This window comes from Manis pentadactyla, chromosome 4 (genome assembly GCF_030020395.1).
Source record: "Manis pentadactyla isolate mManPen7 chromosome 4, mManPen7.hap1, whole genome shotgun sequence".
In the NCBI taxonomy this organism is placed as follows: domain Eukaryota; kingdom Metazoa; phylum Chordata; class Mammalia; order Pholidota; family Manidae; genus Manis; species Manis pentadactyla.
In genome coordinates, this window is record NC_080022.1 from 67,943,753 (window position 1) to 67,970,718 (window position 26,966).

Consider the following 26,966-nt stretch of genomic DNA (forward strand, 5'->3'; position numbering starts at 1 on the left):
TAACTGACCTGGGACTCTGTCACCAGTAATCATCCTGCTGCCCATGGACATGCAAAGCAGTCTTCTTATGCATGCAATGGGTGATATTAAAGGCAGGCAAGGATCCTGGCCATAATTTCCATTTTCTATGGAATAGTTGTGTGTTGGGATAATCCGGATAACTCTGTGTTTGGGAGGAAGAGTTTTCCTCTACCCTTTGAGCTTCTTCTAGCTGGTCTAAGAATCAAATTGACATGAGATAGATTAACAGGAAATAAAAAACAAAGTTTAATCACATAAGGGGAAGACATAGACATGGATTCCAAAAACAGTGAGGGACAGTGAGGCATATATGTTATCCTGAACCAAGGAGAATGGGGTAGAGGTCTGAGATTTCAAAGGAAAAGGAAAATAATTCATAGGAATATGAAAAGAGTAAGTGTTTGATAAACAAAACACTAAATGGGTCACATAGAAACAATGGGAGGGGTGGGGCACAGAGAGGAATTTTAACAGATTTAGCCACATCCCTTCCTGTCTACCACAGTACTTTACATTATAGTTTTACATTATAACATAGCTATGTTAATTATGATATAGTTTATATTGTAATGTAAGTACCTATGGGATAACTCTCCTCCTGGAGTAGTTCTTCTATCTAAATTCTCTTTATGCAATTGAGGAAGTGGGAGATTGAAGCTTCTTTTTGAGTCTTTTGGGAATGATGGTTTTCAGCTCAAAACAATCTGCATGTCACATTGCACATCTTAGGGCAACCTGCCCTTCATCCCTACATATGTCACTGGACTAAATTCCATAGTCATGAAAAAACATATATCGGCTGAATAGCAAGTGATTACCTATAGCAAAAACATCATTAATGTGAATATATTACAACCAGCATACTATATTATATATTAGATCTTTCTTCAATTCTGATGCAAAGAATCTCAAAGCATCACTATTATGGAAATTTTTGTGTAAGTATATTGTTTATTCAACACATTTACTCAATTTTTCTACTTCATTTTACTTCTTATGAAACTGACTATGACTTCACATGAATACTTGTTCAAGATTTTCATACACTGAAGTTTGACAGAACATTCTGTATAAGACAAACAATTATTATTATCCAAATTAATTTTCCTAGTTCTTAAACGTTAAAATACACCTTTCATTTATATATAGGAAATAGTTATTTTAATAGAAACCTTTGGCAGAAGCTCTCACTTCAGGTCACTGATCCTTGGCATCGCAGGTGTCAAGATTCAGCTATAGAAACAAAATAAATAGACTAATACATAGAAATGTAGTTCAAGGAATCTGCTTATGCAGTTATGAAGCTGTCTGAGCAAATCCAAAGTCAGCAGTACAGACATTCAGGAAGGGAGAATTCAGGAGAGAAGGGAGAAGAATTGCTCACTGGTTTGCTCTCTGGAATCTCTGATCTCAGGGGAGGAATGGGCCCTCTTTTAAAAGTCTTCCAGCTGATTAACCAGGATCACTCTGGATAATCTCCTTTTGATTAACTTTAAGTCAACTGATTAGAGACTTTAATTACTTCTGCAAAACCTCTTCACTGCAGCATCTACATTAGTGTTTGACTGAAGAACTCTGAGAAGGTATGTGCTTGATTAAAAATGGCTACAGTCTCCCTTCCCTACCTCAAATACTCATAAGAGATTGTATCTTGAAGCACATTGTAACATCCTCGAATAAACCTAGAAATATCCTAGAGAAGGGTTTCTTGGGGATGTATGCAAGTCTCACCTTATTTACTCATCACAACACCATCATAAAAATCATTTGCTTTTGGCTTCAGAAAAACTAGCATTTAGCCTATGTTCAAATAAAAAATTTAAGATATCTATTTGATAGAAACAGAACCACTGTTTTTGCCAATTGCTTCAGTTTACCTACTATGTCTCAGCTTTCTCCTTAAACAACAGAAACAAAAGCACTTAAGATACAAAAATGACAAGTATAATGAAGCTAGAACTTTCAACAAAAATGACATCTGTGACAATGTTCAAATTGTTACATAAAGATATTTTGAAGGAAAAAATTCCCACCTAAGATGGTGGCATGAGAGGTGAGACAGAAGCTTCCTTCTAAAACTGCATATAATATGAAAATATAATTAATATAACTAATCTTGAAAGAGCCACAGGAAAGACAACTGTGCCATACTGCATACACCTGGAGAAAAGAATAAACCTCATGGAACAGGGTAATGTACCAAAGCCATGGCACAGCGGGACCCAAGCCCTTGCCCCACCCCAGCTCAGCGGCAGGAGGAAGAGAAGCAGATTGGAGAGGGAGTGGGGGCCTGGACTGCTGAATACTTAACTCCAGAGATCTGTTCTGGGAGCACAAACATACATTTCATGGTGCCTGCATGGTACCCTTCATGACTAGGGGATTGGAAAGCTAAGACAGGCTGAATTCCAGGAGAGATTGAGATTCCAGTCGCTTGTGGAAAGCAGGGATCTATATCTGGCTGCTCTGGGACAAAAGAAAGGCAGGCAGTCTGAGAGACTTCCTAACAGGAAAGGGCTGCTAAAGGGGCAAGGATTGCACACAGCTTACTGCTCAGGAGAAAGGACAGGTAAACAAAATTGTCTGGGTGCACTCTGCCCAGCAGGTTGGGAGCTTTCACAGTCTTCAGGTGCTCCAGATCCCTAGCTGGCCACTCAGCTACAAGGACCCCCTCCGTGATATGCAGCCTACTATGCCTTTCTCCCTGCCAGCCCCTCCTGGCTCACAAACCAGCAAACGCTACCCTGGCATTAGGCCAGCCAAAGGGAAGACCTCTCTACAGTAACTACAAATGCAAAGTATAGAGGCTTATACCTGTGTGCTCAGCCCACTAGTTCAGGCAGTGGAGACAGGCATAGCAGCCGGGAAGCAGGAAACAGCTCTTTCCTTCCCCCAGGCACCAATACTTCTCCCCTGCAACCCTGACATTACTCTAGAGACTGAGCAGCTCCAGGGAGTAGAGCATCTGGACACTAGAGGGCGCCATATACAAATATGAAATGCCAAAGGAACCTGGTTCAAAGTAAAATTATGAATACAACTTCTGAGAAAGATTTAAATGACATTGATCTCATGAACCTTCCTGAAAGTGAGTTCAAAATAAAAATCATTAACAGGCTCATTGAGGTACAGAAAAGTATTCAAGAATTCAGGAATGAATTCCTGTCAGAGAGCCAATCATAGAAGAGCACACTGGAGGGCATTAAAGGCAGATTAGATATGGTGGAGGAGACAATAAATGAAGTCAAAATTAGAGAAGAGGAATACAAACAAGCTGAGGTACAGAGAGAAAAAGGAATCTCTAAGAATGAAAGAATATTGAGAGAACTGTGTGACCAATCCAAGCAGAACAATATTCACAATATAGGGGTACCAGAAGAAGAAGAGAGAGAAAAAGGGATAGAAAGTGTCTTTGAGGAGGTAACTGCTGAAAACTTCCCCAAAAGGACGTAGTCTCTCAGGCCATGGAGATGCACAGATCTCCCAACACAAGGGACCCAAGGAAGACAACACCAAGACATAAAGTAATTAAAATGACAAAGATCCAGGATAAGGACAAGACTATTAAAAGCATCCAGAGAGAGGAATAAGATCACATACAAAGAAATGCCAATCAGGCTATCATCAGACTTCTCAGCAGAAACTTTACAGGCCAGAAGGGAGTGGCATGATGTATTTAATGCAATGAAGCAGAAGGGCCCCAAAAGAGAATACTTTATCCAGCAAGATTATCATTTATATTTAAAGGAGGGATTAAACAATTTCCAGATAAGCAAAAGCTGAGAGAATTTGCCTCCCAGAAACCATCTCTACAGTGTATTTTGGAGGGACTGCTATAGATGGAAGTGTTCTTAAGGTTTAATAGCTTTCACCAGTGGTAATAAAACCACAGTATAGGAAGTAGAACAGCTAATTACTAAGCAAATGCAAAATTAAATTAACTATCCCCAAAGTCAATCAAAGGATAGACAAACAGTACAGAATATGATACCTAATATATAAAGAATGGAGGAGAAAGAAAAAGGAGGAGGGAGGAGAAAAAAAAACCTTTAGATTATGTTTGTAACAGCATACAAGTGAGGTAAGTTAGACACTTATACAGAAAGGAAGTTAACATTGAACCTTTGGTAACCATAAATCTAAAGCCTGCAATGGCAATAAGTACATATGATCGATAATCACCCTAAATGTAAATGGACTGAATGCACCAATCAAAAGACATGTAGTCACTGAATGGATAAAAAAACAAGATTCATCTATATGGTGCTTACAAAAGACTCACTTGAAACCAAGACATATACAGACTAAAAGTGAAGGGATGGAAAAAGATATTTCATGCAACAATTAGGGAGAAAAAATTAGGAGTTGCAGTACTTGTATCATGCAAAATAGACTTCAAAACAAAGAAAGGCACAAGAGCCAAAGAAGAGCATTAAATAATGATAAAGGGGTCAATTCAACAAGAAGATATAACCATTATAAATATCTATGCACCCAACACAGGAGCACCTACATAAGTGAAACAAATACTAACTGAATTAAAAAGGGAAATAGAATGCAATGCATTCATTCAAGGAGACTTCAACATCCTACTCACTCTGAAGGACAGATCAACCAGACAGAAAATAAGTAAGGAGAGTAAGGAGACAGAGGCACTAAACAACACATTAGAACAGATGGACCTAACAGACATCTACAGAACTCAACACCCAAAAGCAACAGCATACACATTCTTCTTAAGTGCACATGGAACATTTTCAAGAATAGATCATAAACTATCCCACAAAAAGAGCCTTGGTAAATTCAGAAAGTTTGAAATTGTACCAACCAGCTTCTCAGATCACAAAGGTATGAAACTAGAAATAAACTATGCAAAGAAAATGAAAAATCCCACAAACACATGGAGGCTTCACAACATGCTCCTAAATAAGCAATGGATTAATAACCAAATAAGAACAGTGATCAAGCAATATATGGAGACAAATGACAACAATAATTCAGCACTGCAAAATCTGTGGGATGCCATAAAGGCCATGCTAAGAGGAAAGTGTATTGCAATACAAGGCTACCTCAGGAAAGAAGAGCAATCTAAACCATACGAGCAGTCTAAACTCACAATTAACAAAACTGGCAAAAGAAGAATAAATGAGTCCCAAAGTCAGTAGAAGGAGGGGCATAATAAATATTAGAGCAGAAGTAAATAAAATTGAGAAGAATAAAACAATAGAAAGAATCGATGAAAGCAAGAGCTGGTTCTTTGAGAAAATAAACAAAATAGATAAACCCCTAGCCAGACTTATCAAGAAAAAAAGAGAGTCTACATACAAAACAAAATCAGAAATGAGAAAGGAAAAATTACAATGGACACCACAGAAATACAAAGAATAGTGAGAGAATACTATGAAAAATTATATGCTAACAAACTGGATAACCTAGAAGAAATGGACAACTTTCTAGAAAAATACAACCTTCCAAGTTTAACCCAGAAAGAAACAGAATATCTGAACAGACTAATTACCAGCAACAAAATTGAACAGGTTATTAAAGACTTACCTAAGAAAAAAATCCCTGGACCAGATGGCTTCACCACTCAATTTTATCAAACTTTTAGTGAAGACCTAATACCCATTCTCCTTAAAGTTTTCCAAAGAGTAGAAGAAGAGGGAATACTTCCAAATGCATTCTATGAGGCCAGCATCACTCTAATACTGAAACCAGGCAAAGACATGACAAAAAAAGAAAATTACAGACCAATAACCATGATGAACATAGATGAAAAAATATTAAACAACATATTAGCAAACCAAATTCAAAAATGTATCAAAAAGATCATCTATCATAATCAAGTTGGATTTATGCCAGGGATGCAAGGATGGTAGAACATTCAAAAATCCATCAACATCATCCACCACATCAACAAAAAGAAGGACAAAAACCACATGATCACCTCTATAGATGCTGAAAAAGCATTTGACAAAATTCGATATCCATTCATGATAAAAACTCTCAAAATAATGGATATAGAGGGCAAGTACTTCAACATAATAAAGGCCAAATATGACAAACCCACAGCCTACATTATAGTTAACAGTGAAAAGCTGAAAGCTTTTCCTTTAAGATCGGGAACAAGACAAGGATGCCCACTCTCCCCGCTTTTATTCAACATAGTTATGGAGGTTCTAGCCATGGCAATCGGACAGCACAAAGAAATAAAAGGCATCCAGATTGGCAAGGAAGAAGTTAAACTTTCCCTGTTTGCAGATGACATGATATTATACATAAAAAAACCTAAAGAGGGGGCAGAGCCAATATGGTGGCATGAGTAGGACAGTGGGAATCTCCTCCCAAAAACATATATATTATTGAAAATACAACAAATACAACTAATCCTAAAAGAGAGACCAGAAGACACAGGAAAACAGCCAGACTACATCCACACGTGCATGAGCCCAGCGCCTGGTGAAAGGGGTAAGATTCAAGCCCCAGCCCGGCGGGAGGAGAGGAGTTGGAGCAGGGAGGGAGAGGGAGCCCAGGACTGTTAAACACCCAGCCCCAGCCATCCGCACCAGAGCGCAGACACAGTGCATGCATGGAGGGTTGGAAAATAGGGTAACAGGGCAGCAAGACCTCTGAGTGGGTCCTGAAGCTGATGCCCCTGTGACAAAGAAAAGCGAGTGCTTTTTGAAAGACTTAAAGGGAGAGGGACATAACAGCTGGACAGAAACAACACAGGTCACAGCCAAGCAGCTGGAATTTACAGGGAAAACCGGGGGCACTAACCCCCTGGGCAACAGCTCTGAGACCCCTGACAGAGGTAAAAAGACAAACAGCCCCCTGTCCATTACCCCTCTGGGCGCGGCGAAAACAGAGAAGCAGCTTAACGCTGGCCACGCCCTCAGAAAGGGAGCTTCCTCCATACGGGCCGGGCAAGACACAAAGACCCAGTCTACACGCAATTACCCAACACAAGCCACTAGGGGTCGCAGTTGTCCCAGTAAAGAAAGGCCAGTAGCAAGTGAAAAGTTTGGCCCTCCCAGCTGACAGTCAATAGCACCTATCAACATGAAAAGGCAAAAAAAAAATGATAGAGACAAGACTAACCCAGACAGCTTCAGCATCTGCAACATCTTCCCCTGAGAAGGAACCTCGGGAAATAAATTTAACCAGTCTTCCTGAAAAAGAATTCAAAACAAAAGTCATAACCATCCTGATGGACTTGCAGAGAAATATGCAAGAACTAAGGAAGGAGAATACAGAAATAAACAAGCTCTGGAAGGACTTCAAAACAGAATGGACGAGATGCAAGAGACCACTAATGGACTAGAAAACAGAGAACAGGAATGCAGAGAAGCTGATGCAGAGAGAGACAAAAGGATCTCGAGGATAGAAAGAATTCTAAGAGAGCTGAGAGACCAATCGGAACGGAACAATATCAACATTATAGGGGTACCAGAAGAAGAAGAGAGAGAAAAAGGGAAAGAAAATGTCTTTGAAGAAATAATTGCTGAAAACTTCCCCAAACTAGGGGAGGAAATGGCCTCTAAGACCACAGAAGTACACAGAACTCCTATGACAAGGGATCCAAGGAGGGCAACACCAAGACACATAATAATTAAAATGGCAAAGATCAAAGACAAGGACAAAGTATTACAGGCAGCCAGAGAGAAAGAAAAGGTTACCTACAAAGGAAAACACATCAGGCTATCATCAGACTTCTCAACAGAAACCCTACAGGCCAGAAGAGAATGGCATGATATACTTAATGCAATGAAACAGAATGGCCTCGAACCAAGACTACTGTATCCAGCACGATTATCATATAAATATGAAGGAGGGATTAAACAATTCCCAGACAAGCAAAAGTTGAGGGAATTTGCCTCCCACAAACCACCTCTTCAGGGCATCCTAGAGGGACTGCTCTAGATGGGAGCACTCCTAAAAAGAGCACAGAACAAAACACCCAACATATGAAGAAGAGAGGAGGAGGAATAAGAAGGGAGAGAAATAAAGAATCATCAGACAGCGTCTATAATAGCTCAACAAGAGAGTTAAATTAGACAGTAACATAGTAAAGAAGCTAACCCTGAACCTTTGGTAACCACAAACTTAAAGCCTGCAATGGCAATAAGTTCATACCTTTCAATAATCACCCTAAATGCAAATGGATTGAATGCAGCAATCAAAAGACACAGAGTAATAGAATGGATAAAAAAGCAAGATCCATACATATGCTGCTTACAAAAGACTCATCTCAAACCCAAAGACACCCACAGACTTAGAGTCAAGGGATGGAAAAAGATATTTCATACAAACAACAGAAAGAGGAAAGCAGGTGTTGCAATTCTGGTATCAGACAAAACAGACTTCAAAATAAAGAAAGTAACAAAAGACAAAGAAGGACATTACATAATGATAAAGGGCTCAGTCCAACAAGAGGATATAACCATTCTAAATATATATGCACCCAATACAGGAGCACCAACATATCTGAAACAAATACTAACAGAACTAAGGGAGGAAATAGAATGCAATGCATTCATTCTATGAGACTTCAACACACCACTCACTCCAAAGGACAGATCCAGCAGACAGAAAATAAGTAAGGACACAGAGGTACTGAACAACACACTAGAACAGATGGATCTAATAGACACCTACAGAACTCTAAATCCAAAAGCAACAGGATACACATTCTTCTCAAGTGCACATGGAACATTCTCCAGAATAGACCACATACTAGGCCACAAAAAGAGCCTCAGTAAATTCCAAACAATTGAAATCGTACCAACCAACTTTTCAGACCACAAAGGCATAAAACTAGAAATAAACTGTACAAAGAAAGCAAAAAGGCTCACAAACACATGGAGGCTTTACAGCACACTCTTAAATAATCAATGGATCAATGACCAAATCAAAAAGGGAGATCCAGCAATATATGGAAACAAATGACAACAACAACTCAAAGCCCCAACTACTGTGGGATACAGCAAAAGCAGTTTTAAGAGGAAAGTATATAGCAATCCAGGCATATTTAAAGAAGGAAGAACAATCCCAAATGAATGGTCTAATGTCACAATTATTGAAATTGGAAAAAGAACAAATGAGGCCTAAGGTCAGCAGAAGGAGGGACATAATAAAGATCAGAGAAGAAATCAATAAAATTGAGAAGAATAAAACAATAGCAAAGTCAATGAAACCAAGAGCTGGTTCTTCGAGAAAATAAACAAAATAGATAAGCCTCTAGCCAGACTTATTTAGAGGAAAAGAGAGTCAACACAAATCAACAGAATCAGAAATGAGAAAGGAAAAATAATGACAGACCCTACAGAAATACAATAATTATTAGAGAGTACTATGAAAACCTATATGCTAACAATAGGAAACCTAGGAGAAATGAACAACTTCCTAGAGAAAAACAACCTTCCAAGACTGACCCTGAAATAAACAGAAAACCTAAACAGACCAATTAGCAGCAATGAAATTGAAGCGGTAATCAAAAAACGACCAAAGAACAAAACCTCCGGGCCAGATAGATTCACCTTGGAATTTTATCAGACATACAGGGAAGACATAATACCCATTCTCCTTAAAGTTTTCCAAAAAATAGAAGAGGAGGGAACACTCCCAAACTCATTCTATGAAGCCAACATCATCCTAATACCAAAAACAGACAAAGACCCCACCAAAAAAGAAAACTACAGACCAATAACCCTGATGAACGTAGATGCAAAAATACGCAACAAAATATTAGCAAACCAAATTCAAAAATACATCAAAAGGATCATACACCATGACCAAGTGGGATTCATCCCAGGGATGCAAGGACGGTACAACATTCGAAAGTCCATCAACATCATCCAACACATCAACAAAAAGAAAGACAAAATCCACATGATCATCTCCATAGATGCTTAAAAAGCATTTGACAAAATTCAACATCCATTCATAATAAATCTCTCATCAAAATGGGAATAGAGGGCAAGTACCTCAATACAATAAAGGCCATTTACAATAAACTCACAGCCAACGTTATACTGAAGAGCGAGAAGCTCAAAGCTTTTTCTTTGAGATTGGGAAATAGAGACGGATGCCCACTCTCCCCACTGCTATTTAACATAGTACTGGAGATCCTAGCCACGGCAATCAGACAAAACAAAGAAATACAAGGAATCCAGTTTGGTAAAGAAGAAGGTAAACTGTCACTATTTGCAGATGACATGATATTGTACATATAAAAGCCTAAAGACTCCACGCCAAAACTACTAGAACTGATATCGGAATACAGCAAAGTTGCAGGATAAAAAATTAACACACAGAAATCTGTGGCTTTCCTATACACTAACAATGAACCAAGAGAAAGAGAAATCAGGAAAACAACTCCTTTCACAAGTGCATCAAAAAGAATAAAATACCTAGGAATAAACCTAACCAACGAAGTGAAAGACCTATACCCTGAAAACTACAAGACACTCTTAAGAGAAATTAAAGGGGACACTAACAAATGGAAACTCATCCCATGCTCATGGCTAGGAAGAATTAATATCATCAAAATGGTCATCCTGCCCAAAGCAATATACAGATTTGATGCAATCCCTATCAAACTACCAGCAACATTCTTCAATGAACTGAAACAAATAATTCAAAAATTCATATGGAAAGACCAAAGACCCCGAATAGCCAAAGCAATCCTGAGAATGAATAATAAAGTAGGGGGGATTTCACTCCCCAACTTCAAGGTCTACTACAATGCCATAGTAATCAAGACAATTTGGTACTGGCACAAGAACAGAACCACAGACCAATGAAACAGACGAGAGAATCCAGACATTAATCCAGACATACATGGTCAATTAATATTTGATAAAGGAGCCATGGACATACCATGGCAAAATGACAGTCTCTTCAACAGATGGTGCTGGCAAAACTGGACAGCTACCTGTAGGAGAATGAAACTGGACCATTGTCTAATCCCATATACAGAAGTATTTTCAAAATAGATCAATGACCTGAATGTAAGTCATGAAACCATTAAATTCTTGGAAAAAAACATAGGCAAAAACCTCTTAGACATTAACATGAGTGACCTCTTCTTGAACATATCTCCCCGGGCAAGGAAAACAACAGCAAAAATGAACAAGTGGGACTATAATAAGCTGAAAAGCTTCTGTACAGCAAAAGACACCATCAATAGAACAAAAAGGAACCCTACAGTATGGGGAATATATTTGTAAATGACAGATCCGATAAAGGCTTGACGTCCAGAATATATAAAGAGCTCACATGCCTCAACAAACAAAAAACAAGTAACCCAATTAAAAAATGGGCAGAAGAACTGAACAGACAGTTCTCCAAAAAAGAAATACAGATGGCCAACAGACACATGAAAAGATGCTCCACATCACTAATTATCATAGAAATGCAAATTAAAACTACAATGAGATATCACCTCACACCAGTAAGGATGGCTGCCATCCAAAAGACAAACAACAACAAATGTTGGCGAGGCTGTGGAGAAAGGGGAATCCTCCTACACTGCTGGTGGTAATGTAAATTAGTTCAACCATTGTGGAAAGCAGTATGGAGGTTCATCAAAATGCTCATAACAGACTTACCATTGGACTCAGGAGTTCCACTCCTAGGAATTTACCCTATGAACGCAGCAATCAAGTTTGAGAAAGACAGACGCACGCCTATGTTTATCACAGTGCTATTTACAATAGCCAAGAATTGGAAGCAACCTAAATGTACATCTATAGATGAATGGATAAAGAAGATGTGGTACATATACACAATGGAATACTACTCAGCCATAAGAAAAGGGCAAATCCTACCATTTACAGCAACATGGATGGAGCTGGAGGGTATTATTCTCTGTGAAATAAGCCAAGCGGAGAAAGAGAAATACCAAATGATTTTACTCATCTGTGGAGTATAAGAACAAAGGAAAATCTGAAGGAACAAAACAGCAGCGGACTCACAGAACCCAGGAATGGACTAACAGGTATCAAAGGGAAAGGGAATGGGGAGGATGGGTGGGAAGGGAGGGATAAGTGGGGGAAGAAGAACGGGGGTATTAAGATTAGCATGCATAATGGGGGGGTGGGAGAAAGGGGAGGGCTGTACAACACAGAGAAGAGAAGTCGTGATTCTACAACATTTTGCTATGCTGATGGACAGTGACTGTAAAGGGGTTTATGGGGGGACCTGGTATAGGGGAGAGCCTAGTAAACATAATATTCTTCATGTAAGTGTAAATTAATGGTAACAAAAAAAAAAGAAAGAAAGAAAGAAAAGGGGGATTACTTCCTGATAGGATAAAACTAACTGTAAATCAACAATTAATGCATGCTTTGAATATTCTTAACTTTTATCACTTAAAGGGTGTCTGATGATCGGCTATGGAGGTACATTTTTCTGATAATATTCCTTTCTCTTAAAAAAAAAGCAGTTCCAGTGTGGTGACCTCCAAGGAGTTCTACACAATGGTATAAAGGGCATATCAAAGTGTATTCAAAGGATTTGTTTGTGTTTATACAGAGGATCAAAGTCTCATTTGGCTACCCAGAAAATCAACTAAGATATGAAATGAAGAAGAACTTCCAACATCAGCAGTCTCTGGAAGACTCATACCAGAAGATGATCATCAAAAAACCTCAACAAAGATCCAGGCGCTGCTACAGCTGTAGCTGCATTCATCCCACCAGTTCCTGGACTTGCCATGGGAATGAAGAAGGAGATATCTAAGCTGGCCTGTGCATACAGTAAAACAACAAATTTGACTGGATCTATAATGTTGGAACTCAACCAAGAATTAAGAGAAGTGCAAGTTGTAGTGCTCCAAAATCTTACAACTACAGACTATCTACTGTTAAAAGAACATATGGGATGTGAACAGTCCCCAGGAATGGGCTGTCTTAATTTGTCTGATTTCTCTCAGACTGTTCAAGTTCAGTTGGACAATATCCATCATATCATAGATAAATTTTAACAAATGCCTAGGATGCCTAATTGGTTTTCTTGTTTTCACTGGAGATGGCTGGTAATTATAGATCTGCTTTGGTTATGTAACTGTATTCCTATTATGTTAATGTGTGTGTGCAATTTAATTAGTAGTTTAAAACCTATACATGCTTAAGTTACTCTACAAGAAGATATGTCAAAAATATAATCAATCTTCCCATGTTTTCTTCCGCCTGCTACTTCTATAGCTTTTCTTCTTCCTTCCTAATTACAACTCTTAAATCGAATTCGTGCCTCATACCAAATTTACCGAGTATCATAAGTCTTCCAAGTGGTAAGGATACCTCAAGACAAATGCTGGGCATAGAAGCCACAGGGCATAAATATGCAAAGAAGTAAAAAGCTAAACTTTTCAAACAATAAGGCTTCTCTCTCACTTACCAACTTTACATTTCCCTGTATGGCCCTGGAAGATGACTGGTTAGCCAGAGATGGGTAAGATTCTTCAAGGGAGGAACAACCTAAGTCAGGCACAGTCGCAGAGTGGCCATCAGGTGAGAAATTGGGGATCAACAGAGGTGAGGCTTAGAACCTCACCACCCCTGTCCTGAGAGAAATCTTCTGCATCTGTGGATGTTTTGTTGCCTTTGTCTAGCTTGGAATAACACATAGTCTACAGGCACACACCTTATCATCTACATTTGCTCTCTTACAACACTAAACTATGTTTTCTACCTTTATCTTGCATCTACCTACCACCTCAGCATTTTATTAAAAATAAAAATAATAATAATAAAGGGAGAAATGTGGTATCCACATATAAATCAAGTATAAAAATCAAACAAATATTCATATTTGAACTGATTGTCTATAGTTCATAATGCGTAATCGAAACCCAAAGTTTCTGTGATGACTGCCCTTGTACTGTTCACCATGTAAGAACTTATTCACTATGTAAGAATTTGTTCACCATGTAAGAACTTGTTCGTTATGCTTCAGAAGATTGGAGACTGATGAAAATTAGGCTTGGGTTGAATTAATGATTGTACATTGAGCATTGACTCCCCTATACAGAATTTTATTGTTGTTAACAACCATTTGATCAATAAACATGAGAGATGCCCTCTCAAAAAAAAAAACAAAAACCCTAAGGAATCCACTCCAAAACTACCTGATCTAATATCTGAATTCAGCAAAGTTGTGGGATACAAAATTAATATGCAGAAATCTGTGGAATTCCTATACTCTAACAATGAAGTAGCAGAAAAGAAATTAGGAAAACAATTCCATTCACAGTTGCATCAAAAAGAATAAAAAACCTAGGAATAAACCTAAGCAAAGACGTGAAAGACGTAGACTCTGAAAACTACAAGACACTCATGACAGAAATTAAAGAAGATACAAATAAATGGGAACACAGCTCGTGCTCATGGATAGGAAGAATTAATATTGTCAAAATGGCCATCCTGCCTAAAGCAATCTACAGATTCAATGCAATCCCTATCAAAACACCAACAGCATAATTCAACAATCTAGATAAAATTGTTCTAAAATTCATATGGAACCACAAAAGACCCCAAATAGCCAAAGCAATAATCAGAAGGAAGAATAAAGCTAGTTGGATTATGCTCCCCAACTTAGAGCTCTACTACAAAGCCACAATAATCAAGGCAATTTGGTACTGGCACAAGAATAGACCCATAAACCAATGGAACCGACTAGAGAGCCCTGATATAAACCCAACCATATATGGTCAATTAATATATGATAAAGGAGCCATGGACATACAATAGGGAAATGACAGCCTCTTCAACAGCCGGTGCTTGGAAAACTGGACAGCTACATGCAAGAGAATGAAACTGGATTATTGTTTAACCCCATACACAAAAGTAAACACGAAATGGTTCAAAGTCCTGAATGTAAGTCAAGAAACCAGAAAACTCTTAGAAGACAACATGGGCTAAAATCTCCTGAATGTAAACATGAGCAGCTTCTTCCTGAATGCATCTCCTTGAGCAAGGGAATCAGAAGCAAAAATGAACAAATGGGACTACATCAAAGTAAAATTTCTGTATGGCAAAAGACACCATCAACAGAACAAAAAGTCATCCTACAGTATGGGAGAATATATTTTTAAATGATGTATCTGACAAGGGGTTAACATCCAAAATAGATATAGAACTTACACTCCTCAACACCCAAATAGCAAATAACCCAATTAACAAATGGGCAGAGGATCTGAAGAGACACTGCTCCAAAGAAGAAACTCAGATGGCCAACAGACACATGAAAAGATGTTTCACATCACTAATCATCAGGGTAATGCAAGTTAAAACCACAATGAGATATCACCTCACACCAGTAAGGATAGCCAGCATTGAAAAGACTAAGAACAACAAATGCTGGCAAGGATGCGGAGAAAGGGGAACCCTCCTACACTGCTGGTGGGAATGTAAGGTAGTTCACCCACTGTGGAAAGCAATATGGAGGTTCATCAAGAAACTATAAATAGAAATACCATTTGACCCAGGAATCCCACTGCTTGGAATTTCCCAAAGAATACAAGTTCTCACATTCAAGAAGACATATGCACCCCTATGTTTACCACAGCACTTTTTACAATAGCCAAGATATGGAAGCAACCTAAGTGTCCATCAGTAGATGAATGGATAAAGAAGAGGTGGTACATATACACAATGGAATACTACTATTCAGCCATAAGAAAGAAAGAAATCCTACCATTTGCAACAACATGGATGGAGCTGGAGGATATTATGCTCAGTAAAATAAGCCAGGCAGAAAAAGACAAGTGCCAAATGATTTCTATCATTTGTGGAATATAACAATGAAGCAAAACTGAAGCAACAAAAAATCAGCAGACTCAGAGACTCCAAGAAGGGACTAGTGGTTACCAAAGGGGAGGGGTGTGGGAGGGTGGTGGGGAGGGAGGGAGAAGGGGATTGAGGGGTATTATGTTTAGTACACATGGTGTGGGGAATCACAGGGAAAACAGTGTAGCACAGAGAAGGCAAATAGTGAATCTATAGTATCTTACTACACTGATGGACAGTGAATGCAGTGGGGTATGGGTGGGGACTTGATAATATGAGTAAATGTAGTAGCCGCATTGTTTTTTCATGTGAAACCTTCATAAGAGTATATATCATTAACACCTTAATAAAAATTTTTTATAAATATATATTTTGAAGGGAAATAGGTTTAATAATGAAATGTTTAAAGAAATATCTGGACTGATGCTCTGCATTTTTTTTAAAGATTTTGAAAGGTAGGATAAGCACATTTTCCTGAAATACTATCAACTTGTGTTATTTTGTTAGGCCAAGTTGAAAGACCACAGCAAGTTATGAATTAGGCCAGATTACATTGGGATGTCACTCCACATGATGGTCATAGTTTGGCGGAACTTGAAGTGAAGCATTTTTGAGTGACTGTGCCAGGCAGTCAGAGAAAAAGAAACACATGTCCTAACATAGCAAATCCATAATCACCATTTATTTATACACACATTTATTTCAACATTTATTTTTGATCAAATTCTGTACAAAGCACTATTTCTGGTATTTAATATATGTACATGAAACACAAGAAGAAAAAAATGATGAAAGAACAAAATGAAGGAGAGAAGCAGGGAGAAGAGGAGTTAAAGAAGGAAGAGAGGACAGCAGAGGACAAAGGGAAGAGCGAAGTGTTTCAATCAGGCCTTCTTTCTCTTTTAGCTTGTGGCCCTGCCTGTCACATATGAATATAGTTTCAAAGATCTACGCAGAAAGAAGCATTAGTGTAAGTACCAATCTCTGAGCCAAGGCCAGGGTTTGGATTCCTTTGAAGACAGTTGCCAAATTGCTTTCCCACATTTTGGAAAAATATTAGGTACCTGAGGCTCAATTACCTCTGCTGACATCTCAATAAGATATGTTTGAGGTATATGATGTCACAGGTTAAAGATATCACTCACTGAGGAAATGGTTTTTCCAACAACATATTCTAATTGCTAAAGGAACACTCTGCTTAATGATGAGGATATTGCGAAACACCATAGTTGCCCTAAAAATTAAGACACAAAGTCATATTTATTCCTGGAGCTCATCTGTACTAAAATGTATCTGTCTGCTTTGGAGGGTGAAGCAGTTGGTGGTGAACCAGAGCTGTTTGCACCTGCTGGTGAGAGCCAACTGTGCTCATGCAGTAATTAGTAAAATAAGTACTCTCCTCTCCTGACCAAAATTATTATCCAAAATTTTCTTTATGTAGGGAATATTCCTGTTAATTAGTTTTGGGGTTATTTTTCCTAGTTTCATCTCTAAAACTAAAGCTCACAGAAGGACTACTTATAAGTGATTTTCCTCAAGATGGAAAGATAAGAAATAACTGGTCTCATAGGAATCTTAGGGAAAAGAAGATAATATTTGACTAAATTTCTTATTTCTTATAAACTTAGAAAGATTAAACTAATGAAGCTCATCCTGGGTAACAGTCTCCTTCCTTCATTCCCCAGCTGGGTCCCCTTACGTGAACAGCACTGTAGAACTTTTACATCTGTGTGAGGCACTCATGCTTTTGCGAATACTTGAATGAATGGGAAAAATTGGTTCCTATGTGTGGAGGAGAGTATGAATGAATATGTATACAGTGATAAATGGTGTAGGGTAAACTTGTAATATTTCCAGAATCTCTCACCTGGCCTCAGCCCATTTATATATTAATAGGTGTTTCTTCCAGCAGCCTCAGAAGAGAGAGATTTTCCTTTCCTCTGCTGTATAATTGGTCTGGAGCCCATTAGTCTCTGGGGATCTGCTGTGCAGTTTCCCCTAGAAGGGATGGGAGAGAAACAGGGAGCGAGAGCAATGGCTAGAGAGGATGAATGGAGCCAGACCTGTTGTGAGCAATCAAAAGAGTTTCTCCCACTATATCCTTTCCCTAGACTTTTTTCAGCTTCACCAGTGTTACTAGTTTATTTACCACATACTGGGAACATGCTTCCTCCCACAGCCACAAATGGAAAGCAATACTACCTATAAAACTTGGAATAAAAAAATTGTTTTAGATATAGTCCATGACTTAAATTAAAAAGTCAACTTACCACTGAGGAATCAGGTTTTGAAAACTGAAATGAGAATTCAAAACTGTCATTTGAATCAACAGCCACAGCATTTTCCATTAAATGACACTGCATATTAAGTGTGTTCTGTATGTTGTGTATTACAAATTTTTATTCCACACATAAAAAATGGTTATGTCCAAGAATCTCACATTTTTCCATCATAAATTCAAAAGCCTGAATTCCAAAATAAGGAAGGATGTGGAAAAATGTTTTTTTTTCCAGTAGTCCTCTTCTACATAAAAGTTATGTGGGACATTTGTAAAAAATGTAGATCTCTGGAGCTCAATTCTAGAGAACTTTCTTTCATAACCTAAGGGACCTGCATAAATTAACACGCAGGTAAGGGTGTAATTCTGCCACAGTGGATAAATACTCTGATGAGAGAGATTAAAAGGACTTTTCATTAGGTGAGATCAAAGCCCAAACCCCTTGCAAACTACAAGAGCAGGGAGCTTCTCTTCCATTCAGGGTCATGACTGTCCTTGAGTCATTTTTCCACCTTTCACAAATGAATATCACTTAGCAAAGTGGTTACATGATATAAAAAGTTTTCCATTTCTTCCTACTCCAGGGTAGGACTGGAATGGTAGATAAGGGTAGTCCTGCCTGGATGTAAACTTGGTGCCTGACAGGAATCTTGTTATCAGCCCAGTATGGAATTCTCAATATACCTGAATAACCATTTTCCCATCAACCCTCAAACTCAGAGCACCACATCATTTCTCTTTAATATGACATCTCCTCACTAAAAATCCATATTCTAAGAATCCTTCTCATGAGCAAGTATCATAGCCGAAGTTCACATAAGTTGTAGAAAGGATTTATATGGTTTTATGTCAAAAAATCAAGAGGTCAAATACCAATAGGCACTTCTGTTCTCTAAAAGATCCTGATACCCTTTCATTCTCATACCTAATAGAAACTAAGCAATAAGTGTAACACTTAAAAGTGATAAAAAAAGACATTTAATCTCATAAAAAATTTATTTCTAATTTCTTAAGTAAAATGATTTGACAGTAAGAAAGAACAAGTAAATTATGAATTTTAACATCATCATAAGATGAAATGGTTGGACAAAGAGAGGAAGTCATCCTGTCTTTCTGATGTAATTTCTCCCCTAAAGAATATGTTGGACATTATTCATTTCAGAACATTACATGTATACCATCTTCTTAACAATTTTTTTGGTTAAAATGATTAGAGCATAATAGAGTTTTCATACCAGTTGAAAGAAAAACATAGCTCCCCATGAGTTGGGTTTTTCATTTGCCACTAAATAAAATTGTTCTTCGTATAAAAAATATATATATAAATCTTGTCATTTCAGCATTTGATAAGCCAAACACAGATAAAAAATCAGAAATACCTCTTTACTCTTTTCTATAGTAGATGAGAAACTAATAGAAAAGAACATACAGGACTGGAAGTTTTGTTCTGGTGATGTAGTGTAGCAAAAATAACAGTGAAGGATGACAATCCTGAAGGCTGAAAGAGACAAAATTTGTAGAATTCACTGTGATATAACAGGGTATCTGTGTGGGTTCACAATGGAAGGGTAATAGTCAAACAGCCTCAGTTTTCTCATCAATAATTATACCATTGACTGCTGTCAAATAGTTCAGGCATCACCTGATGTTACAGTGACTTCCCTGGAACACCCAAGGAGCACAGACTTGCAGAGGGTCAACCACAAACCAGTACTGTGATATAAAAGTTCTGATATAAAAATCTCAACATACAGTCTCTTCAAAAGATGGTGCTGGCAAAACTGGACATCTACATGTAAGAGAATGAAACTTGATCACTGTCTAACCCCATACACAAAAGTAAATTCAAAATGGATCAAAGTCCTGAATGTAAGTCATGAAACTATAAAACTCTTAGAAAAAAATGTAGGCAAAAATCTCTTGGACATAAACATGAGCAACTTCTTCATGAACATATCTCCCTGGGCAAGGGAAACAAAAGCAAAAATGAGTAAGTTGGACTATATCAAGCTGAAAAGCTTCTGTATAGCAAACGACACCATCAATAGAACAAAAAGGTACACTACAGTATGGGAGAATATATTCATAAATGACAGATCCGATAAAGAGTTGACATCCAAAATATATAAAGAGCTCATGCACCTCAACAAACAAAAAGCAAATAATCCAATTAAAAAATGGGCAGAGGAGCTGAACAGACAGTTCTCCAAAGAAGAAATTCAGATGGCCAACAGACACATGAAAAGATGCTTAACATCACTAGTCATCAGAGAAATGCAAATTAAAACCACAATGAGATATCACCTCACACCAGTAAGGATCGCCACCATCCAAAAGACAAGCAACAACACATGTTGGCAAGGTTGTGGAGAAAGAGGAACCCTCCTACACTGCTGGTGGGAATGTAAATTAGTTCAACCATTGTGGAAAGCAGTATGGAGGTTCCTCAAAATGCTCAAAATAGACATACCATTTGACCCAGGAATTCCACTTCTAGGAATTTACCCTAAGAATGCAGCAGCCCTGTTTGAAAAAGACAGATGCACCCCTATGTTTATCGCAGCACTATTTACAATAGCCAAGAATTGGAAACAACCTAAATGTCCATCAGTAGATGAATGGATAAAGAAGATGTGGTACATATACACAACGGAATATTATTCAGCCATAAGAAGAAAACAAGTCCTACCATTTGCAACAACATGGATGGAGCTAGAGGGTATTATGCTCAGTGAAATAAGCCAGGCAGAGAAAGACAAGTATCAAATGATTTCATCATATGTGGAGTATATGAATAAAGAAAATCTGAAGGAACAAAACAGCAGCAGAATCACAGAACCCACAAATGGACTAACAGTTACCAAAAGGAAAGGTGGGAAGGGAGGGATAAGGTTGGGGAAAAAGAAAGGGGTACTATGATTAGCATTTATAATTAGCATGTGGGGGGGGCACGGGTAGGGCTGTGCAACACAGTGAAGATAAGTAGTGATTCTACAGCATCTTACTACGCTGATGGATAGTGACTAATGGGGTGTGGGGGGGACTTGGTGAAGGGGGGAGCCTAGTAAACATAATATTCTTCATGTAATTGTAGATTCATGATAACAACAACAACAGAAATGTCAACATATCTGTTACAAGAAGTAAATATCAACTTTTTAACATAAGCATAAACTGAATCATAATTTTTAAAAATTCCACTGGGGGAAAGAATAAAATATATTCTACAAGTTTAAAGCTTAAATATTCACTCCTGGTAATTGTGTTTTGACATGGACGCTCATACGATATTGCCACAAATGTTAGAAATTCAGGAAGAAAATTTAAAGTGTATGAGACATTATAAAATTATGCATACAACTAGATACAGAAATTTCATCTGTAGGATTTTACCTTACAGTAGGAGTAAGCAATCATTTTCTGTAAAGGGTCAGTGATAATATTTTACATTTTGTGGGCCATATGGTCTCTGTCGCAACTCTTCAACTCTGCTATTATAGCACTCAAGCCGTCATGGACCAAACACAAACAATGAGCCTGGCTGATAAATTGTTATTTCCAAAAACAGGCAGTGAGCCATTGTTCGCCGATCTGTGTCCTAAGAATTAAACAGAGTTAGCAAGATTTATTGTACAGATATCCTGAAAATGTTTTTATAAAAACCAAGGATTAAACACAACCAAAATGCCTAGTTTAATGGAAATGAAAAAAACAGTTATTCCAAACCCACAAATACTGATTTGTTGAATTTTTGTAATATGAGGCAAATAAAATAGAATATAAAATTACACATGTAATTGTGATCCCAGTATTATCATATGTAGAAATATTCAATATGAGAATCTTTAAAATAAGTATATAAAATATTGACTACTGATATTTTCTTTACCATTTTCCTTTCATTCAAAATTTCTTCAATCTGTCAATATTACTTTTGTGGTCAGAAAGATATTCTTAATTAAAGTCAAATCTGTCACAATCTAAATTTAGCAAAATGTAATTAAAATATTCATTTAGATCATTGTATTTCATTAAAAATTAGGAAAAGAAATGAGTTGTGAGGCAGATTTGACTGAAATATATGACACCAAACTTGAGTAAATAGAAAAACAAACCAAATTAATGTACAGAAAGTCTTAATGTGATAAGGTTTTCACCTTTCCCAAAATTAATCTTTACATTCAATGTAATACCAATGAAAGTCATAACTGGTTTTCTTGGAACTTGACAAAGTAACAAGAAAAACCAAGATGATTTTAAAGAGGAAGAACTAGGTCATTGTTCCCACCCTATAAGATATTAAAATTCACCATAAAGCTATTATTACTAATAAAGGGTGTTCTTGACACATATATAAACTAATCAATAACCTCGTATCATACCCAGGCCTATGGAAAACTTGTTATGGGAGTTTTATCCTAAGTGTCAGTGTTGAGATTATCTGAACCCTGTGTTACCAGAAAGCAACAGTGGTTAAGAATTCCCCTACCCCACCATTTTGTTCTCTGAAATTCCCCCCCATAATTGTGTTCCAAGAAATAGCAAACCTTAAAATACGTCACCACATAGTACCAAATAATACATTTCTGCATCCCTTCTCATGACTCCGTAAGACTTACAGATGACTCTAATTGGCCCACTTCTATAAACCCCAAATTCCCTTCCTTTACTTTGAGATGTTCCTCATTAATTAAGTTTCTCTCAACTGCTATAGCTTTGTAGGATAAAATCATCTCCTTAATTTTCCAGTGCATTATTTTCTTTCACAAAAGTCAAATGAGAAAATATGCATCATTCAATATATAGACTTGGAAAATTGGTTATCCCTTTTGGGATAAAAAAATGGTATTCCTTTTTCACAACATATGCCTAAGTAAATTTCTATTGGTGTAAATACATAATGTAAAAAATAAACTTTAAATTCTTTAAGAATAATTATAGGAGACTATCTTTATAGTTTCAAAGTAGGGAAATATTTCCCTAAATGAAGCACAAAAATGTGAACTAAAAAGGAAAAAGAGGGATAAATTTGAGTATATAAACACTAAAAATGTGATTCAAGAGAATAAAAAATGAAAAGCAGCGAATAAAATTCACTAGGAAACACGCAGTGGAGTTTGTTATATGGTTTCCTATTGTTATTTCATAATATAAAAAATTAAGTAAATTTGAAATTTAATCTTTGACAATCTTCAGGTCTGGAGTGGAATATTCAAATCACTTAGAACTCTCAGCAATTAGTCATTAGCTCTGTCCCACAAATCAAAGAGCATCCAGGCTAAAATTACCATCTGTGTGTTTAGGTAGTCTGATTTTAAATATTTTAAAATAATCATGGGGAGAGAAAATAGTCTAAATTACCACCCCCTTGCATGATGATGAGAGGTATTTTCCCAAGCCAGTAGTGCCCCTCAGGGCCCCTGTTGTTTTTTCTCGGTCGTATCCGGCTCCTGGCAGAGCCGAGCCTGGACAATCACCCTGGTCATCTCACCACAGGGAGAGTGGAGAGTGGCAGGGCCATAGCAGCAGGACCGCTTCTCCCCCAGTGGGGAGCAGAGCATTCTTTCAAGAGTACAGCAACAGCTCCCATAGCAAGGTTCTTTTAGAGTTTGCTCTTAGCGAAAATGACATAATGCACGTGAAAGAGATATAAAAAGATAAGCTCTGCAGTGGGGAAGAATGTAGAAAAAAGAGGTTGAGAGTGAAGGCTTCCCACTGAGAAATGAGTTCAGTGGTGTGGAAAAGAGAATAATAAACTGCCCTGGATTTGTATATCACTGCTTCTTCTCAAGAATGTTAAAGGGTTTCTCATTCCTTTACTTCATTTTATTCTTGTAACCACTTGCCCAGTGGAGACTGGAATTTAGGATTTTTGAAGTTAGAAAACTGTCAATGGGAAGTTTTAAACAACTGCTGCCTTATTGGCTGGAAACTGATATTTGTTTGGGGGCGGACCTTGGGAGAGACAATTTGGATGACATAGTCTTTAAGTTTACAGATGGTAGGAAAATAGGTAAGGAACTCAAATTATTATTGGAAAGTTCTGACTCAGTAAAGTATTCCAAATTAAGACACTTATGTGATCAATGAGAAATCTTGTTTACTAGTCTGACTTGTATGTATCTATGAGTCAGCAGCCCTTGCTGGACATAAATATGAAATGTTGGGTTGAATTTCTTTCCTCCAAAAAGATATGATGAGGTCCTAATTGTGGTTACTGTAAATGTGACCTTATTTTAAAATAGAGTTTTTACAAAAGTACTCAATATGAGGTCATACTCAATTGGGGTGGGCCCTGAGCCCCACTGAATGACTGATTTCCTAACAAGAACAGGGACATTTAGACACAGAGACACCAGGAAAGAATAGCGTGTTGTCACTGACAGCAGAGATCAGAATAATACATCTACAAATCCAAAGATACCAAGGATTACTGACAACCACCAGAAGCTAAGAGAGAGACATGGAACAGATTCTCCCTCTGAAACTCCCAAAGGAACCAATCTTATGAACACCTCAGTTTCAGACTTCGGAATTTTTGGAGAATAAATTCCTGTTGTTTTAAGTTACCTCACATGTAGTACTTTGCTATGGCAGCCTTAAGAAACTAATATAAGTCAAATTATTTTAGCTTAGTTTAGTTTTCCTGAATAGGATTTAGAAGAGCTAATACTTTAAATTTATATATTCTTTGTAATGGGTCTGTGTGGGGGAGACAGATAGAGAAGGAGGGGGGGCAGTTTTGTTTAAATGATTGTTTTGTTTCTATCAGCAGCCTAGACCAGACATAACCAGAATAGATAATCAGATCTGATTTTCTCTTCAATTCTCACTGGTTGAAAGGAAATCAGAGGAGCTGGAATGAGGTGTGAAGCATAAACTGTTATTTAAAACAACAAAACTGACTTAAGAAATGTATTGTCAGTTATTAGTTATTAAAGTTTCTGCATGCTGGTCATGTGGTCCAGACCACACCATCCACAGGGAGTGGGCATTGCACTCTAAAGTGGTGGGTATTTTCACCATCACACATGCTGAAAATAAGTTAAGTGGCAGGGACCAAATTGGAACTTGGACTCTAGGAGAGTCAGTGTTTTAGGAAAAGTCTTCTTGTGTATGAGGATAAAGTTGGGCCTCGTCTTTCAGACATGGAAATAATGTATATTTCCTTGATGGTGAGATGAGCCAGACTCTCGAACATAAAGGCCTGTGTATAGTTAGGAAGTGGTTTGTTTGAATTTTGTTTTGTGGGACCTATGAATAGCCCCAGCTAGTAGTGGTTTCAAACTGCTTTTATGTCACACTTACCTTAACATCAAGCCCTTATGAATTCTTGATAAAAGTCACTTCCTGTTATGAGATGTGTTGTAAAAAACAAGGTGGAACAGTAGAATAATCCATGGCCATGACCAGTGAAGAAAACCACATCTAGCAGGTGATGTGATATAAATGCAGGGGTGTGACGGCAAAATGAGACAGGAACAGGGGCAGGCTTGTCCTCAGGCATCCGGGAAGCTTTCCAGGGAACCATCAGAAATAAATAGGGGGTTGTTACGAACGTTGACCATTATGCCGACATTTTTCACATACAGGATCCATAGAATGTGGTTGAAGAGACAGCCTGGGAATTAAGAGACACCAGGACTGAAGACTGGCAGCTTCTGCCTCCTTCCTCTTTACCGTCTCACTCTTGGATTGCCCTCTCTTAAGACTCATTCCCCGTATTCTAAGAAGCCTAAACCACAAAAGCTGCAGTGTGGGAGAAAACTGAAGGGCTCTGAACAACTTCAGATCAGCTCCGAGCCAGGAGCCGGCATTAACTGCCAAGCCATGTGAGTGAAGTATTTTGCACATTCCAGACTAAGGCCTCAGGTGACTGTTGCCCTAGCAGACATATTGTGGATCAGAAGAACTGCTCATTTTGGCCCAGGATCCCACAGAATCACAAAAGATAATGAATTTTGTTTTAAGCCATGAAGTTGGGGGGAAGGAGGAGGTGTGATTGGTTACGTAGCAATGAATTGCTAAAACAAATTAAGCTGCTAAAGCCATCCAATGTGGAAAAAGAGACAGTCTTTTGTTCTGTATTGAATAAAAACTGATGTGCTTTTGTCACTTTTTTGCCACTGCAGAGATATACAGAAAACAGTTAAATGATACTCTGAACTTGATGGAATGCTGATGAGCAAATGATCAAAATCCTTCTGTGCATCATCAGAACTTCAATGACACTTCTTATAAAAACTCTCTTGCAGACATTTGTTCATTATTTTTATATGTATGGGACTTGAGATGTATAAAAATGCCCGTGAATGTCATTTCTAAGTTTGTACTTCCTATATTTTTATAAGATCATAGTATTTCATTGTTTCAATTACTTATTATTTAACCTGGACTTACTTTTAAAATATACACAATCCAATTCGATGTAGAATCCAGAAAGTGGCTTCATTATTTACATGACATTAATAAGAACCCAGGAAAAGTTGGGCACAATACATTACTTTTACTTTATTTGTGCATGTCTCAAAATCCTTCCTCTTACATTGATTAGCCATGAGAATTTTTGGCAGTTTGTAGTTCATAAAATGCTTGGCAAAACAAAAGTTAGATATGTCATAGGGGAAAAAGCATTATGGGAATATTATAACTATGTATGCAAACTTGAGTTTCATTCATCATTGTCACATTATTCACAAATTGGCAAATTTTCTTCTTATATGAAAAATACAGACTGGCAATCAACTTAATTGTAACAACTGGGTGATTTTTCAGAAACTTCAGCTATGATTACTTCTCCCTCAAAAATTTACATTGAATGAAAATGACACCATAATGCATGAAAGTACAAGTAATAGACTTGAGAAAAATTATGA